A 17,185-nucleotide genomic window follows, 5' to 3' on the forward strand; every position below is an offset into this window, starting at 1 on the left:
CGAAATGTCATGTGAATTTATGCATATTTCAAGGCAAGTTCAGAGAAAATATGTTTAACAACAGCTTCCCAACATCTTCCCAAAAGGTGACATTAAAGGATCTCAATTTTTTGTATTATTTTTGTGCATGTTTTAAAATATTTGGATATTTTACACATTTTAATAAGATGTACTCAAATGTAATGTTGAGGCTAAATATGTATAGTCATGACTATTATGCAGTAATAAAATAAGATTTTTTTCTTTTCACTTATTTGGTGATTGAGGCACGATAAATATATTCATTTGGCTTCACAATTGCCTAAAGATATTTAATAAATACCAAAGATATTTATAGCACTTTATGCTTTTATGGGCCTCATCAATTGACACTTGACCAGAAAAATTAGCATAACTCTTTTACCAAAAGTCAGTAATCTGAAACCAGAAGTGAAAAATGAATTTACTTTCTGGAATGCCAGTATTTCTAAGAGTGGGAAGTAATTAATAGTTAAATTTGACTACATGGCATTTTTCAGTGTCATAACGAATTAAGGGGGTTGGGTGATGTAAAATACAGCAGATCCTGAGGAAAAAAATTCCACTCCAGTAACTCTGTTTTATCTCTGATAATCTTTACTCTCATAACAGAAGCCTTCAATGTCCACTGCCTCAGGGAATAAATGGTTACTTAGTCTTTGGCAATTAAGGCAGAGTTGACACTTCTTTAGAGTAATATGTTAGACATAAGAGTGAAATATTCTGAGACATGTATTTTCCTCAAATTTCATTTTCCAAAAACAAAACTGTTAAACATTTTGGCTTTTTTTTTTTTTTAATTAGTCATTGGGAATACTTGGACCAGTTTCACCAAACCTCAGTCTCTGACTCATGTTAGTGCCTATCAATAGACTGAGTGTATTGTCTATTCTTGCTCTGAGGATAGGTTCAGATTCTTTTAAATACATGGCACGTCTTCTCCCATCCAACTTCCCATCCTTATCATAAAAATCTTATAGTCCATTGTTAATGTTTTAAAATTTTTATATAGTTCTAGGCATTATAACTCCTTAATTATCTCTAAAACTTCTGTAAAGAACAATTAAAATAAATGCACAAGTGCTTACTGAAGTAAAATGTTGATGAGTCACAAAGAAATAATTGAATTTCTTCCCTACACTTTGTGTTTACCAGCTCACCATGGTTCTCTGTATAGATGAAATGTCCGATGGATAGTGACACTCTAAGTCAGGGAAAAAATTTCCCTAGCAAGATCATTTTATAGTTACGATGAGGCAAAAAGGACTTTACCCCTACTCAATCCTCCCAGAGTTGACTTTTTTGATCATCTATTAATTTGCTAATTTTGCAAGTAAAATTGAGCACCTACTGCATACATGAAAGTACTGGGAAAGGAAAAAGAATCTGTCCCTGGAGATATTTTTGTATAAATGAAGAGTTCCACTACAATAAATACAAGAAAATATAAGGCATACTTGACTGTTGTAAGAGAGTCAAAATGAATGCATAATTATAGGTAGAAATGTTTTATCTAGAAAGGCAAAAAGTGAGGGAGAGTTAAGACATAGGAAGAACACAGACATATTAGGCAGAAGAAGTAAAGTGAAGAAAGGTGCAAAAGATAAAAATCATATAATTAGGGAGAAATGGTAGAGAATGGTTTAAATTTTATGATTTAGCTTGACTATTAGTAGCTCTGAATATGATGTTAAACAAGATATACACAACTAGAATCTGGCCACGGATGGAAACCATTTTCCTTCATTCACAATTCTGGATGGCATGTTACTTTGTTTTGCGCCACTAGAAGGGAAAATCAAGCATAATTTAATTAAATAATTTTTTTATGAGGGAGTTTGTCAGGAAGCATTTAACAAGAGGCTCCCTGGGTGCTATTTTGGATCTGTCAGGAACCCTCTGGCCCTTACTAATTCCTGAATATTCAGGAATTAAGAGGAGAGGCACGCCTTTCCCAGGGCTGAGGAATCCAGGCATTTCTCCTTACAGTGATAAGTACCCTCTTCCTTCTTATGAAAGGGTGATTGTTTGCAACTCTCTCTTTGATAGGGGTCGTCTTATGTTTTGTAAGTCTGGAATTTTAATCTTTATCTTTGCTGAGAATACCACCTTGTAAGACAGTATATATGCTCATGCCATGTTGATTAAAACACCTTTGCTCCATCAGAGCTTTGGTCCCCGTGTCTTTCTCTCTTTTTTTTCTTTCTTTTCCTTTCTCTCTCTCTCTCTCTCTCTCTGGCTAATTCCTTGGAGCGTGGAGGCCCATTGAGCTCACGTTCTTGCCTGGGCTTGCCTACATGCAGCAGCGCGAGCCCTAAGAACAGGACTCTATTGGCTTTCCGTGTAAACCAGGGGAGATCAGCCTTTCTCTCTCTTACTTTCTTATCGTTGACTCTGGACCACCAGGTTCCAGTCCATTAAAGGACCAACAGGAGTTATAATGGACAGGCTTCAGTTAGGGTTACAGAGCACATAAGCAGAAGGAATAAGATTGACACAGTGACGTAACACTAGCAGGTGAAAGGGAAAGAGGGTGTAGTCAGGAGGAACAGGCTGTGCCCGGCAGAATGTTCACCCTCATCTAGTCTAAGTGTGAAAGTGAAAGTGTTAGTCTCTCGTCATGTCCAACTCTTTGCGACCCCGTGGCCTGTAGCCCATGAGGCTCTTCTGTCCATGGGATTCTCCAGGCAAGGATACTGGAGTGGATTACCATTCTCTTCTCCAGGAGACCTTCTCGGCCCAAAGAGCGAACCCAGGTCTCCTGTATTGCAGGCAGATTCTTTACCTTCTGAGTCACGAGGGAAACCACACCTAGTCTAAATCACTGCTAATTAACATCAGACACAAATAGTTGTATCAATATATTATTTTAGAATTATACAAATGTATTTGTTTTCTATTTAGCAAGCACACTTTGTTAAATTTTATCTCAACTAATAGATACCTTCCTAAAGTTCTAAATTCAAAGAAGCTAAGTATCATTAGGGGCTTCCCTGCTGGCTCAGACAGTAAAGAATCCACCTGCAACTTGGGAGACCCAGGTTCGATCCCTGGGTTGGAAAGATACTCTGGAGAAGGGAATGGCTACCCACTCCATCCAGTATTCTTGCCTGGAGAGTTTCATGGACAGAAGAGCCTGGTGGGCTATAGTCCATGGGGTCACAAAGAGTTGGACATGATTGAGAGACTAACACTTTCAGCACTTTCCAATCACTAAGGAAAAGTAACTTCACCAGGTCACTCCATCAGCGGTTGCTGTTCATGGCTGGTAGGAAGGTTACCCAGATGACCCGTGCTTATATTCTTGTGTTTCAAACTTTGTTGTGTAACAGATGCAGGCAAGCGGCTTGCTCAAAATAAAACTTCTTTGTCCCCTACCCTGGATTCTTGTTCAGGATACCTTAGTACAGAAATCTGGAGATTCAGGAGTGAAGCTGATTTTGCTGCAGGTGGTCTGCAGCCTATTATTTGAGAAACACAACATTACAAAGTGTTTAGATAGATAATCTCCCAAACTGTGCTGCCAGTGAACTACACATCCAGGAAATAAAAAGTAAAATTGTGTATCACATCTTTGAAAGCGAAAATGTTAACAAGAGTTACCATGCCTCTTGAACTTTGATGTATTATTTCCAAAATATAAAGTAGGTTTCATCTCATGTATCAGTAGTGATGGGTGAGGGGTTCCTGGAGTACTGCCTCATGAGAACTCTGTTTCTGAGCGAGTTTTTCTGGAGAGAAACACGATAATCATCAACGACTGCAAGAATGGTGAAATGGACAAAGCAGGCCAAATCCCCTGTGTCCTCACTTTCTAAAATGCTCTTTGTGTTCTTTTCTTTGTTTTTTGTCCATTTCTTCTCTTGTCTTCTGAGACCTGACAATGGTTTCTCCTTCTTTTTCTACTTTTTAAGAGATGATCCTCTCTTTTCCTAGGAACATGTCTGTTCTTCATGAAGTAACACATCCACCACTCAGTGACTGTCCAGCTTCTCCCCGATATGGCCATGGCATTGTGTCCTGCCATGTCCCATAGTCCCCATTCCTCACTGTAGCTCTCGCTACCCCTGTTCCTTTGTTTTTGAAAATGTTTCCCAAATCTTAAACGTCTTTTTCTTTTTCCTCTCCACTTCCTATAATAATGCTAGTTCAGTTCAGTTCAGTTGCTCAGTTGTGTTCAATTCTTTGTTCATTGGAAGGACTGATGCTGAAGCTGAAACTCCAATACTTTGGCCACCTCATGCGAAGAGTTGACTCATTGGAAAAGACCCTGATGCTGGGAGGGATTGGGGGCAGGAGGAGAAGGGGACAACAGAGGATGAGAAGGCTGGATGGTATCACCAACTCAATGGACATGAATTTGAGTAAACTGGAGGAGTTTGTGATGGACAGGGAGGCCTGGTGTGCTGCGTTTCATGGAGTCATAAAGTGTCGGACATGACTGAGTGACTGAACTGAAATAGGAGATGACAAGAGTGAACATCAATATTTTAGGAATCAGTGAACTAAAATGGAATGGGTGAATTTAACTCAGTTCAGTTCAGTTTAGTCACTCAGTCATGTCAGACTCTTCATGACCCCAATGACTGCAGCTTACCAGGCCTTCCTGTCCAGCACCAACTCCCAGGATTTACTCAAACTCATGTCCATCAAGTCGGTGATGCCATCCAACCATCTCATTCTTTGTAATCCTCTTCTCTTCCCACCTTAATCTTTCCCAGTATCAGGGTCCTTTCCAATAAATCAGTTCTTCACATCAGGCGGCCCAAGTATTGGAGTTTCAGCTTCGGCATCAGTCCTTCCAATGAGTATTCAGGACTGCTTTACTTTAGGATGGACTAACTCAGACGATCATTATATCTACTACTCTGGGCAAGAATCCTTTAGAAGAAATGGAGTAGCCATTATAATCAACAAGAGAGTCTGAAATGTAGTACTTGGGTGTAATCTCAAAAACGACAGAATGATCTCTAATTGTTTTCAAGCAAACCATTCAATATCATAGAATTGCAACTCTATGCCCTGACCAGTAATGCTGAAGTTGAACATTTCGATGAAGACCTACAGACCTTCTAGAACTAACACCCAAAAAAGATGTTCTTTTCCTTATAGGGGACTGGAATGCAAAAGTAGGAAGTCAAGAGATACCTGGGGTAACAGGCAAATTTGCCCTTGGAATACAAAATGAAGCAGGTCGAAGGCTAACAGAATTTCGCTAAGAGAATGCTCTGGTCATAGCAAACACCGTCTTCCAACAACACAAGAGAAGACTCTACACATGGACATCACCAGATGGTCAACACCGAAATCAGATTGATTATATTATTTCCAGCCAAAGATGGAGAAGCTCTACACAGTCAGCAAAACCAAGACTGGGAGCTGACTGTGGCTAAGATCATGAACTCCTTATTGCCAAATTTAGACTTAAATTGAAGAAAGTAGGGAAAACAACTAGACCATTGAGGTATGACCTAAATCAAATCCCTTATGATTATATAGTAGAAGTGAAAAATAGATTCAAAGGATTAGATCTGATAGAAAGAGTGCCTGAAGTACTAAGGATGGAGGTTCATGACATTTTACAGGACACAGTGATTGAGACCATCCCCAAGAAAAAGAGATGCAAATAGACAAAATGGTTGCCTGAGGAAGCCTTACAAATAGCTGAGAAAAGAAGGGAAGCTAAAGGCAAAGGACAAAAGAAAAGATATATCCATTTGAATGCAGAATTCCAAAGAATAGCAAAGAGAGATAATAAAGCCTTCCTCAGTGACCATTGCAAAGAAATAGAGGAAAACAATAGAATGGAAAAGAGTAGAGATCTCTTCAAGAAAATTAGAGATACCAAGGGAACATTTCATGCAAAGATGGGCTCAATAAAGGACAGAATGGTAGGGACCCAACAGAAGGAAAGATATAAAGAAGAGGTGGCAAGAATACACAGAAGAACTATATAAAAAAGATCTTCATGACCCAGATAACCACAATGGTGTGATCACTCACCTGGAGCTAAACATCCTGGAATGAGAAATCAAGTGGGCCTTAGGAAGCATCCCTATAAACAAAGCGAATGGAGGTGATAAAATTCCAGTTGAGCTATTTCAAATCCTAAAAAATGATGCTGTGAAAGTGCTGCACTCAATATGCCAGCAAATATGGAAAACTCAGCAGTGGCCACAGGACTGGAAAAGATCAGTTTTCATTCCAATCCCAAAGAAGGGTAATGCCAAAGAATCTTCACACTACCACACTATTGCACTCATCTCATCCCCTAACAATGTAATGCTCAAAATTCTCCAAGTCTGACATCAACAGTATGTGAACCGTGAACTTCCAGATGTTCAAGCTGTATTTAGAGAAGGCAGAGGAACCAGAGATCAAATTGTTAACATCTGTTAGATCATTGAACAAGTGAGAGAGTTCCGGAAAATCATCTACTTCTGCTTTATTGACTGTGCCAATGCCTTTGACTGTGTAAAAGTGAAAGTCACTCAGGCATGTCGAACTGTTTGCAAGCCCAGGGATTATATAGTCCATGGAATTCTCCAGGCCAGAATACTATAGTGGGTAGTCTTTGCTTTCTCCAGGGGATCTTCCCAACCCAGGGATCAAACACAGGTCTCCAACACTGCAGGCTGAGCAACCAAGGAAACACACTGTGTGTATCACAACAAACTATGGAAAATTCTTAAAGGGATGGGAACACCAGACCACCTGACCTTCCTCCTGAGAAACCTGTATGCAGATTAGGTAGCAGCAATTAGAACTAGACATCAAGCAACAGACTGGTTCCAAATTGGAAAAGGAGTACATCAAGGCTGTATATTGTCACCCTGCTTATTTAACTTATATGCAGAGTACATCATGAGAAATGCTGGGCTGGAGGAAGCACAAGCTGGAATCAAAATCGCCGGGAGAAATATCAATAACCTGAGGTATGCAGATGACACCACCCTTATGGCAGAAAGCGAAGAAGAACTAAAGAGCCTCTTGATGAAAGTGAAAGAGGAGAGTGAAAAAGGTGGTTTAAAACTCAACATTCAGAAGACTAAGATCATGGCATCCAGCCCCATCACCTCATGGCAAATAGATGGGGTAACAGTGGAAACAGTGATAGACTATATTTTCTTGGGCTCTAAAACCACAGCAGATGGTGACTGCAGCCATGAAATTAAAAGACGATTGCTCCATGGAAGAAAAGCTATGACCAAATTAGACAGCATATTAAAAAGCAGAGACATTACTTTGCCAAGAAAGTTCTGTCTAGTCAAAGCTATTGTTTTTCTAGTAGTCACGTATGGATGAGAGAGTTGGACTATAAGGAAAGCTGAGTGCAGAAGAACTGATGCTTTTGAACTGTGGTGTTGGAGAAGACTCTTGAGAGTCCCTTGGACTGCGAGGAGATCCAACCAGTCCAACCTAAAGGAAATCAGTTCTGGGTGTTCATTGGAAGGACTGATGCTGAAGCTGAAACTCCAATCCTTTGGCTACCTGATGCTTTGAACTGATCCATTGGAAAAGATTCTGCTGCTGAGAAAGATTGTAGGCAGAAGGAGAAGTGGACAACATAGAATGAGATGGTTGGGTGCCATCACTGAGTCGGACATGAGTTTGAGTAAGCTCCAGGAGTTGGTGATGGACAGGGAAACCTTGCGTGCTGCAGTCCATGGGGTTGCAAAGAGTCAAACATGACTCAGCAACTGAACTGAGCTGAACTGAACATACATTGCAATGTGGAATATTGGCTAGTACTGTAGATTTGAATAAATGGTAGCAATATCATCCCTAATCTTGTTAAATGCTACTACTTCTTTCAAGTAGGAAAGAGAACAAGAAAGAGAGAGAAAGATCTGGGGTGGGAGTGGGAGGAGAGAGAAGAGAGAGTAAGGAAAGAAATGAATGAAGGAAGAAAAAGAAAGAAAGGAAGAGAAATGAGAAAAAAACACTACCTTGAACATTAGGTTAGCTTGTGCCTAGTCTTTCAATATTAAATTAGGTACAAAGTCTACTCAGACATTTGATATCTGTAAAATTTTTATTCTTTATTCCTTTGTAGCACTTCTTTTCTAATACCACAAAAATGTTTATAAATTATATACTTGAAATGTATATAACATAGGTACAAAAAGTAAGTCCTTTATTTTCTGCCCGCCTCCAGCTCAGGGACCCTTTGAGTGAGGACATATTTTTATGATGACCCTATTACATGACTTCCCTATTACAATATGATCACCTTTTTATCCAAGATTCACTTTGGTACCTATGATTCACTGAGACATTTTTACAGAGTTCTTTAATTGTGTATGTTCACTGTTGGGGTTTTGGTATTTCTGAACTTATCACTCAAAGTCCTTTGTAATAGTCTTTCAAAAGTAATGAATTAAATGCTTGCGAGCACATGGATTTCTGAAGCACATTTTTAAAAGGCCAGGCTTTAAAAGTCAAGGATGATAAGAAAGAGGATCAACTCAGTGCTATAGCCAATAATCTAACTCACTCCTCAATGCTTCTGAATTTAAAATTAGAAGTGTTTCACTACACCTGAATTACTTGAATTACTTTGACTCAGATAAGTAATTCCAATAGATCAACTTTAGAGATAATCTTCTTTAAATTTAGACTCACTGAAATGTCTGCTGAACTCAAAATATCATTTTACAGGTTGAAGATGTTGTCTTGTGAAGATCTAGGAGCTTTAAGATGAGAAACGGATGAGGTATGTTGCATCACATGCATAATATGAGCTTGACTCACTTTCAAAATTTCACATTTTTTATTCATCATACAGTTAGAGTATAACTCAAAGGATGCTTTACTATACAGTGTGATCCTTAAGAGAAGTGGTAGAAATAAGAGTTACTGTGGTATGCTAGTGGAGAGAGCTAAATGGCTTCGGTCAGAGGGTGAAAAGCAGAATGGTAAGCAGTTACTTATGATTAAAGGAAAAGGGGAGATACATACTACAAAGTGCAAGATCAGAGGAAGAAAATTCAGGCTGAAGTAAGTTCATTGCTAACACAATTCCTCCTAATGCAATAAAACAAATGAAAAATCAATTAGCTAGAGAGGGTTTCACTTTATATCCAACGTACTCATTTCCACCCTCCAATGACTTGTCACATTTGCATAAGTAAAAGACATCATTAATGTAAAAATAGAGTACACGACCATAGTTTTCCTTCGGGATCATGGGATGTCAAAGACTGTTAGAGATGTTAGTGAACATTGAAAGACACCCTGGTACTACCCTAGGGTAAAACACAAGTGGTGCAAAGTGTTGTCAGTAAATGCATGGAAGAACAAATCCAACAAAAACAGGAGTAAATGGATACGCACAATCCGTCACAATTTATAAAATGCATTATTAACCTACTCAGAAGGCTAACTGTATATCTTTAAAGATTATATCTGAGAAATCAGATATAATTTGATATCTGTCAAATTATATTTGACGATAGAATCCTTTTGTCAAAATGGATGCAGATAGGAAATTATTACACAATCTTTTAAGAACGGGTTTTCAAATAAATGAGTCTGGTACAATATGAATGATATGCAAGGTTGATCATTTTAGTTTCTACATCAGAGAAGGAAAAGCAGAGAGTTTTCTCTGATGTTCCACCTGTTTTAACTCCTTCATAGCCCCTTAGACATCCGTTGTTCTCCAAGAGTTCAACAACCATGTCACACCCTGATACCCACCCCACACCCCTGCAGGGTCAAAAACAGCTTCAGTGTACCTTCATCAGGTAGCCTCCATGTGTTAGTTTTTAGAACAAAATTTTGCTTTCAAAATGGGACTCCTGCCTTTGTCCCTTTCCTCAGCTGAAGTCCCTCTTCTGGGCTAGTTCAAGTGCATTGATATGAAAAATTCATTCATACCAATGATCAGTTGTGGGTTAATTGGTCACCTAATTTGAAAACAGACCTCCATTGTAAGATATAATGGATATAAGCATTTTCTTAATCCTCAGATTATTGAATTAATTTTAAACACAATACTAGATCACATATGCTAACATAAGAAGAGGATTAATGTTTTCCAGGGACATTTCAAATCAAAAGTAAAATAGAGGGGATTAAAAACAGAATGGATTCAAACATCATGCCTCAAAGCTCTAAAATATAAAAAGCATTCATAAGTATATCATTTCAGAATTTTTGGTAAAATATAAGGAATTTTGGATTTCCCAGGTAGTGCTAGTGGTGAAGAATCTGTCTGCCAATGCAGGAGAGAGATGTAAGGGATGCAGATTTGATCCCTGGGTTGAAAAGACCCCATGGACAGAGGAGTCTAGTGGGCTACCATTCATAGGGTTGCACAGAGTCAGACATGACTGAAGTGATTCAGCATGCACAAGGAACTTGGAGGTGATAAGAAAATCTGAACAGATGGTTTCAGAAGATCTTAATTTACAGAAGTTAGTTTCCCAGGAAGCCACTTCTGTACCCAACCATTCCATCTCTATAATTCACAAATACTTAATGAAAGTAACTTTAACTTTAAAAAGTTTGTGTTTGTGTACATTGGATTCATGAGACTCACCATCCACTAAAGAATGTCTTCTAGAAACCAAATATTTGAATATAAAGATTGTTAATAAAAAAAAAATTATCACCAAAAATAATGTTATTGCCATAATTGATTTTTATTTTGATCTAAGAGATGAGAGGAAACCAAACATCACATAGAGATCTTAGATTCAGAATTTATTGCTACAGAGGTGAATAAAATGTATAAGGGTAAAGAAAAGTAACAAATAGAAAAACAAAGAGAATGCTAATGAAGTGATATATTTCCACTAGTCGCTAAAACTTGAAAAAAAATGAAAATGTTATCAACTGGTAAATATTTTACCTAATAAATGTTTTAGAATTGCTATAATGTATTTATAGACTTCTTTTGATAAGATTTTCTAAAATCATATTGAAAAAAGCTCTTAGTAAGAAATTTAAAGCAAATGCATGTGAAACAATAACTCTTTGAGGAAAACTAAAGAGATAGAAAGAAACGTAAAATTACACAAAGTTTTTAGAATTTTAATGTGAACCTAAAGGCCATACTTCTATGCCTAAATTAGGCTGTTAAATGTGCTTCTACTGCAACTTTGTTGCTCAAAGCTCTTTTCCTCACTAGATCTGTACATATTTTGGAAACCATATTTAAAGGATAATATAATCAAAGTAATGTGAACTTTACATTCTTACTCAATAATTGAAAATGTAGGGCATTTTTAAGTTAAGCTGTACTTTGCATGAATAAAAATACTTCGTCTTGACTAAATTTTTGCATCATTTTTGATGTGTGTATTGAATAGTATGGGCTTCCCAGGTGGTGCTAGTGGTAAAGAACCCACCTGCCAATGCAGGAGATGTAAGAGACAAGGGTTCCATCCCTGGGCCAGAAAGACCCTCTGGAGGAAGCCACAGAAACCCACGCCAATATTCTTGCCTGGAGAATCCCCATGGACCAAGGAACCAAGCAGGCTACAGTCCATAGTGCCGCAAAGGGTCGGAGATGCCTGAAGTGATTTAGAACAGCACAGCACATTGAATAGTATGTTTGCTGCTCAATAAAATCTAATCTTTGATTTTTAGAAGAATGAATTAAAACAGATGACTCACATAACTTTGTTGGCATAACACTTGTTTATGAGAAAATAGCCATACTCTTTTAGAACTTCATAATAGCAGTAATCTCCTCCACGATGGTGGTCATTAAACTTACAAAAGTATATACAATAAATACCACTAACTGGAGAAGACTGCATCTTGAAACTCTTCATGTTGAAATCAATAGTAGTAATACAAATGTTTCTATGATTGAAAAATGGAATTGAAACTGTAACTGCTGCATGATTCATAATAAAACATAAGTATATAGTTCAACCTGGAAGTATCACATAGTGAACATTTTTAAAATATGCCTCAAATTCAAATTAAAATTACAATGATCATTTTCATTGTGTTACTATTAATTTCCTCTTTCATACTCGTTAGTGTTTGCCGCATATATTGCGGTGCTCCTATGTTGGGTGCATATATATTTATAATTGTTATATCTTCTTCTTTGATTGATCCTTTGATCATTATGTAGTGTCCTTCTTTGTCTCTTTTCACATCCTTTATTTGAAAGTCTATTTTATCTGATATGAGTATTGCGACTCCTGCTTTCTTTTGGTCTCCGTTTGCATGAAATATTTTTTTCCAGCCCTTCACTTTTAGTCTGTATGTGTCTCTTGTTTTGAGGTGGGTCTCTTGTAGACAGCATATATAGGGGTCTTGTTTTTGTATCCATTCAGCCAATCTTTGTCTTTTGGTTGGGGCATTCAACCCATTTACATTTAGGGTAATTATTGATAGGTGTGGTCCCGTTGCCATTTACTTTGTTGTTTTGGGTTGACGTTTATACAACCTTTCTGCATTTCCTGTCTAGAGAAGATCCTTTAGCATTTGTTGAAGAGCTGGTTTGGTGGTGCTGAATTCTCTCATCTTTTGCTTATCTGTAAAGCTTTTGAATTCTCCTTCATATCTGAATGAGATCCTTGCTGGATACAGTAATCTAGGTTGTAGGTTATTCTCTTTCATTACTTTCAGTACGTCCTGCCATTCCCTTCTGGCCTGGAGGGTTTCTATTGATAGATCAGCTGTTATCCTTATGGGAATCCCTTTGTGTGTTATTTGTTGTTTTTCCCTTGCTGCTTTTAATATTTGTTCTTTGTGTTTGATCTTTGTTAATTTGATTAATATGTGTCTTGGGGTGTTTCGCCTTGGGTTTATCCTGTTTGGGACTCTCTGGGTTTCTGAGACAGGCAGGAAGGATGAGACAATATTAGCCACTGCTTTCTTCACCTATCACTAATAAGCATTATGCTTTTTATAATTTGAAGAGACCCAAGGAGAGTATAATAAAATATATTTTATTTCATTTGAAGAGAAAGTAAAACTGTCTCATTAAGAAAATCATGTTACAATGACTTGAGAGTGACTGTGCCCACATAACTTTATTGGGAGCAAAGGCTATCCTTAACAGACACGAAGTAAGTGCATTACTGAAATGGTAGATTTTTCTGCCATGTATTTTTAATTAAAGCCAATGTTGTCACTAATAAAGATATTCTTCAAGTCATTCACTAACAATGAGTACCAAAAGTTCTTGGAATAAAGAATTATAGAAACAAATAAGGACAGTCATGATTTTATGAGCATCATCATGGAATAATAAGCTTCATTCCAAGGGATATAAGAGCTGTTCTAGCATAATAATTTCACTACTGACCTTCCCCCCACCCACCCCAGGAAGGGACTAAAGTATTTTCAGATAAATAAATTTCTTAAACAAAATTTAAAATTTCATTTTGAAATCTTCCATTGTAAATTTTAAAAAATAGACAAAAATCTCTTGTCTTTTAGAAGGCAGCTTGATATTTGCTATAATGTCATTAAGGATAAGATAAGACTCTTAAGAAACACTCCATTATCCATATGCAAGATTAATAAAAAAGAATGATCTTCAACCTGATAAAATTTTTCATAAGGCCACAAGGAGAAAAAATGAATCTGATTTACTTTCAGGATTTAATTTTCACCTACTGCTACACAAATATTTTTCCCTCCCAGGTTTATTCAGGTTTAATCGACAACCAAAATGATAAAACATTTAAAATACACTGTGTGATGAATTTATATGGTATAAATTGCAAAAGGAGTCCCTCCACTGAGTTAATTAGCACATTCATCACCTCACGTATGTATTTTTTAATTTATTTTTTTGGGGAGGGGTACAGTTTTAAGTTCTACTCTTTAAGAAAATTTCAGATACAAAATATAGTGGTATAACTACAGTTACCATGCTTCACATTAGATCTTCAGATCTTACTCATCTTATTACTGAATTGTATCCTTGTACCAATCGCTTCATATTTCCCTCAATCCTCCAACCCTTGACCATCACCTTTCTACTCTTTGTTTTTATGTGTCTGCCTTTTTTTTTTTTTTTTGCATTCTACAGAATAGGTGACATCGTATTTACCTTTCTTTGGAGAAGGAAATGACAATCCACTCATCTTCTCGCCTGGGAATTCTCATGGAGAAAGAAGCCTGGAGAGTTACAGTCTTTGATATTTCAAAAAGTTGGACTCAATTTAGGGACTAAACCACCACCACCATCATTTACCTTCTATATCTGGCTTATGGCTTCTAAACTTGTACATTCAGCTTACATTTATCTTCCTTTTTTTCTATCAAACTATCTCACATTTCAAATCACCCACTTTTCTATTATCAAGACCCCTCCACTGGATATACAGACTGCATAGAGCTGCAGGCATGCATACTAAGTTGCTTCAATTCAGTTCAGTCGTTCAGTTGTGTCCAACTCTTTGTGACCCCATGGACCGCAGCATGCAAGGCCTCCCTGTCCATCACCAACTCCTGGAGTTTACTCAAACTCATGTCCATTGAGCTGGTGATGCCATCCAGCCATCTCATCCTCTGTCGTCACCTTCTCCTCCTGCCCTCAATCTTTCCAGCATTAGGGTCTTTTCCAATGAGTCAGCTCTTCACATCAGGTGGCCAAAGTATTGGAGTTTCAGCTTCAGCATCAGTCCTTCCAATGAACACCCAGGACTGATCTCCTTGAGGATGGACTGGTTGGATCTCTTTGCAGTCCAAGGGACTCTCAAGAGTCTTCTCCAACACCACAGTTCAAAAGCATCAATTCTTTGGCGCTCAGCTTTCTTTGTAGTCCAACTCTCACATCTATACATGAGTTGTGCTCAGTTCTTTGCGACTCTGCTGACTGTAGTCTGCCAGGCTCCCCTGTCCATGGGATTCTTCAGGCAAGAATACTGCAGAGGATTGCTTATCCTTCCTCCAGGTTATCTTCTTCATCCAGGGATCAAATCTTCATCTTTACATCTCCTGTATTGGAAGGCAGATTCTTCACCACTAGCACTACCTGGAAAACCCCAATTTCCTTATATTTTACCAAACATTCCCAAAAGGTATATCTATAAACTGGTTCTCTCATGTCTCCTATGTTGGCAGGCAGGTTCTTTACCACTAGCACCACCTGAAGAGTATGTTACATTCATCAATTTTCTACCATCTTCTCACTTTACAGCTTGGTTTTCCTATTTCTATCAATTCAATATCACTCTTTCATTTACTCATACACAAAAATGCAGAGTTATATTTTATATCTCCTCAGTTTAGTTCAGTTCAGTTCAATTGCTTGTCATGTCTGACACTTTGTGACCCCATGGACTGCAGCACGCCAGGCCTCCTTGTCCATCACCAACTCCCGCAGATTACTCAAACTCATGTCCATTGAGTCAGTGGTCCCATCCAACCGTCTCATCCTCTGTCATCCCCTTCTCCTCCTGCCTTCCATCTTTCCCAGCGTCAGGGTCTTTTCAAATGAGTCAGTTCTTCAGGTGGCCAAAGTATTGGAGTTACAGCTTCAGCATCAGTCCTTCCAATGAACACCCAGGACTGATCTCCTTTAGGATGGACTGGTTGAATCTCCTTGCTGTCCAAGGGAATCTCAAGAATCTTCTCCAACACCACAGTTCAAAAGCATCAATTCTTCAGCACTCAGCTTTCTTTATAGTCTAACTCTCATATTCTTACATGACTACAGGAAAAACAATAGCTTTGACTAGACAGACCTTTTTGGCAAAGTAATGTCTCTGCTTTTTTTTTTTTTTTTAGATATTTGAAATACAACTTTATTCTGATTCTAAACGAAAAGGAATGGGAATGACAGTAACAAACAAGATTCCACCTCTCAATATTGTCATGTGACTATAGCAGTCTTATATTTGAAACTCAAGGAGGAAACAACTGTGTTCCAAAACACCTAAATATGCAGGTCCAAAAAATGAAGGTATTTTTTTTTTTAAACTGCCACATTCACTCCAAAGCCCATCCATCTCCTTCAGCATCCAAAGATTAAGCACATGTTCTGCTTAGCTATATAATAAAGTGGCAAACACGCTGCACCACTGACATCACAGGACAGTTGCCTATAAAACTAGACTTCTGACGCTGGGCCCCAGCTTCACTTTCTCACAGGTCATCATCTTCATTCGGGAGAGCAGTTGTCTGAGCAACCTCTAAATCGTGCTCGTACTGTGCTGCCAAGGCTGGGTCCATGACCACCTCTGGCGGGGCAAGAGCAGGCATGGCGACAAACTCCAAGTTAGGGTCTCCAATCAATTTTCTAGCAAGCCAGAGGAAGGGCTTTTCAAAGTTGTAGTTACTTTTGGCAGAAATGTCATAGTACTGAAGATTCTTCTTTCGGTGGAAGACAATTGACTTTGCCTTAACCTTTCTGTCCTTAATATACACTTTGTTGCCACACAACACAATTGGGATGTTCTCTCACACTCGTACCAGATCTCTATGCCAGTTAGGCACATTCTTGTAAGTAACTCTTGATGTTACGTCAAACATTATAATGGCACACTGAGCTTGTATATAATAGCCATCTCTCAGTCCACCAAATTTCTCCTGACCAGCTGTATCCCATACATTGAACTTAATAGGTCCTCTGTTGGTATGGAACACAAGAGGATGGACCTCAACACCCAAGGTAGCTACATACTTCTTCTCAAATTCACCAGTCAGATGACGCTTCACGAATGTAGTTTTTCCAGTACCACCATCACCAACCAAAACAAGTTTGAACTGAACTTGGGGTTCTCCTTGGGCAGCCATCATGATGTTACTTCCAGAAGCGTCTCCGCGCCCGTCTGACTTGTCTCTGCTTTTTAATATGCACTCTAGGTTAGTCGTAACTTTTCTTCCAAGCAGCAAGCATCTTTTAATTTCATGGCTGCAGTCACCATCTGCAGTGATTTTGGAGCTCAGAAAAATAAAGTCAGGCACCATTTACACTGTTTCCCCATCTATTTGCCATGAAGTAATGGGAGCAGATGCCATGGTATTAATTTTCTGAATGTTGAGTTTTAAGCCAACTTTTTCACTCTTCTTTCACATTCATCAAGAGGCTCTTTAGTTTTTCTTTCCTTCCTGCCATAAGGGTGGTGTCATCTGCATATCTGAGGTTATTGACATTTCTCCTGGCAATCTTGATTCCAGCTTGTGCTTCATCCAGCCCAGCGTTTCTCATGATGTACTCTGCATATAAGCTAAGTACACA

At 38.3% G+C, this 17,185-nt stretch overlaps 1 pseudogene across 1 annotated transcript; it reads right to left on the reverse strand.

Annotated features, from left to right (window-relative positions):
• Positions 1–15,714: 15,714 nt before the first annotated feature.
• On the reverse strand, positions 15,715–16,756 carry LOC122686999 (annotated as a pseudogene). The gene has a single exon (XR_006338976.1). The product of XR_006338976.1 is annotated as a GTP-binding nuclear protein Ran-like (transcript).
• Between the last annotated feature and the right edge of the window lie 429 nt (positions 16,757–17,185).

Source organism: Cervus elaphus, chromosome 30 (assembly GCF_910594005.1).
Source record: "Cervus elaphus chromosome 30, mCerEla1.1, whole genome shotgun sequence".
Classification (NCBI taxonomy): domain Eukaryota; kingdom Metazoa; phylum Chordata; class Mammalia; order Artiodactyla; family Cervidae; genus Cervus; species Cervus elaphus.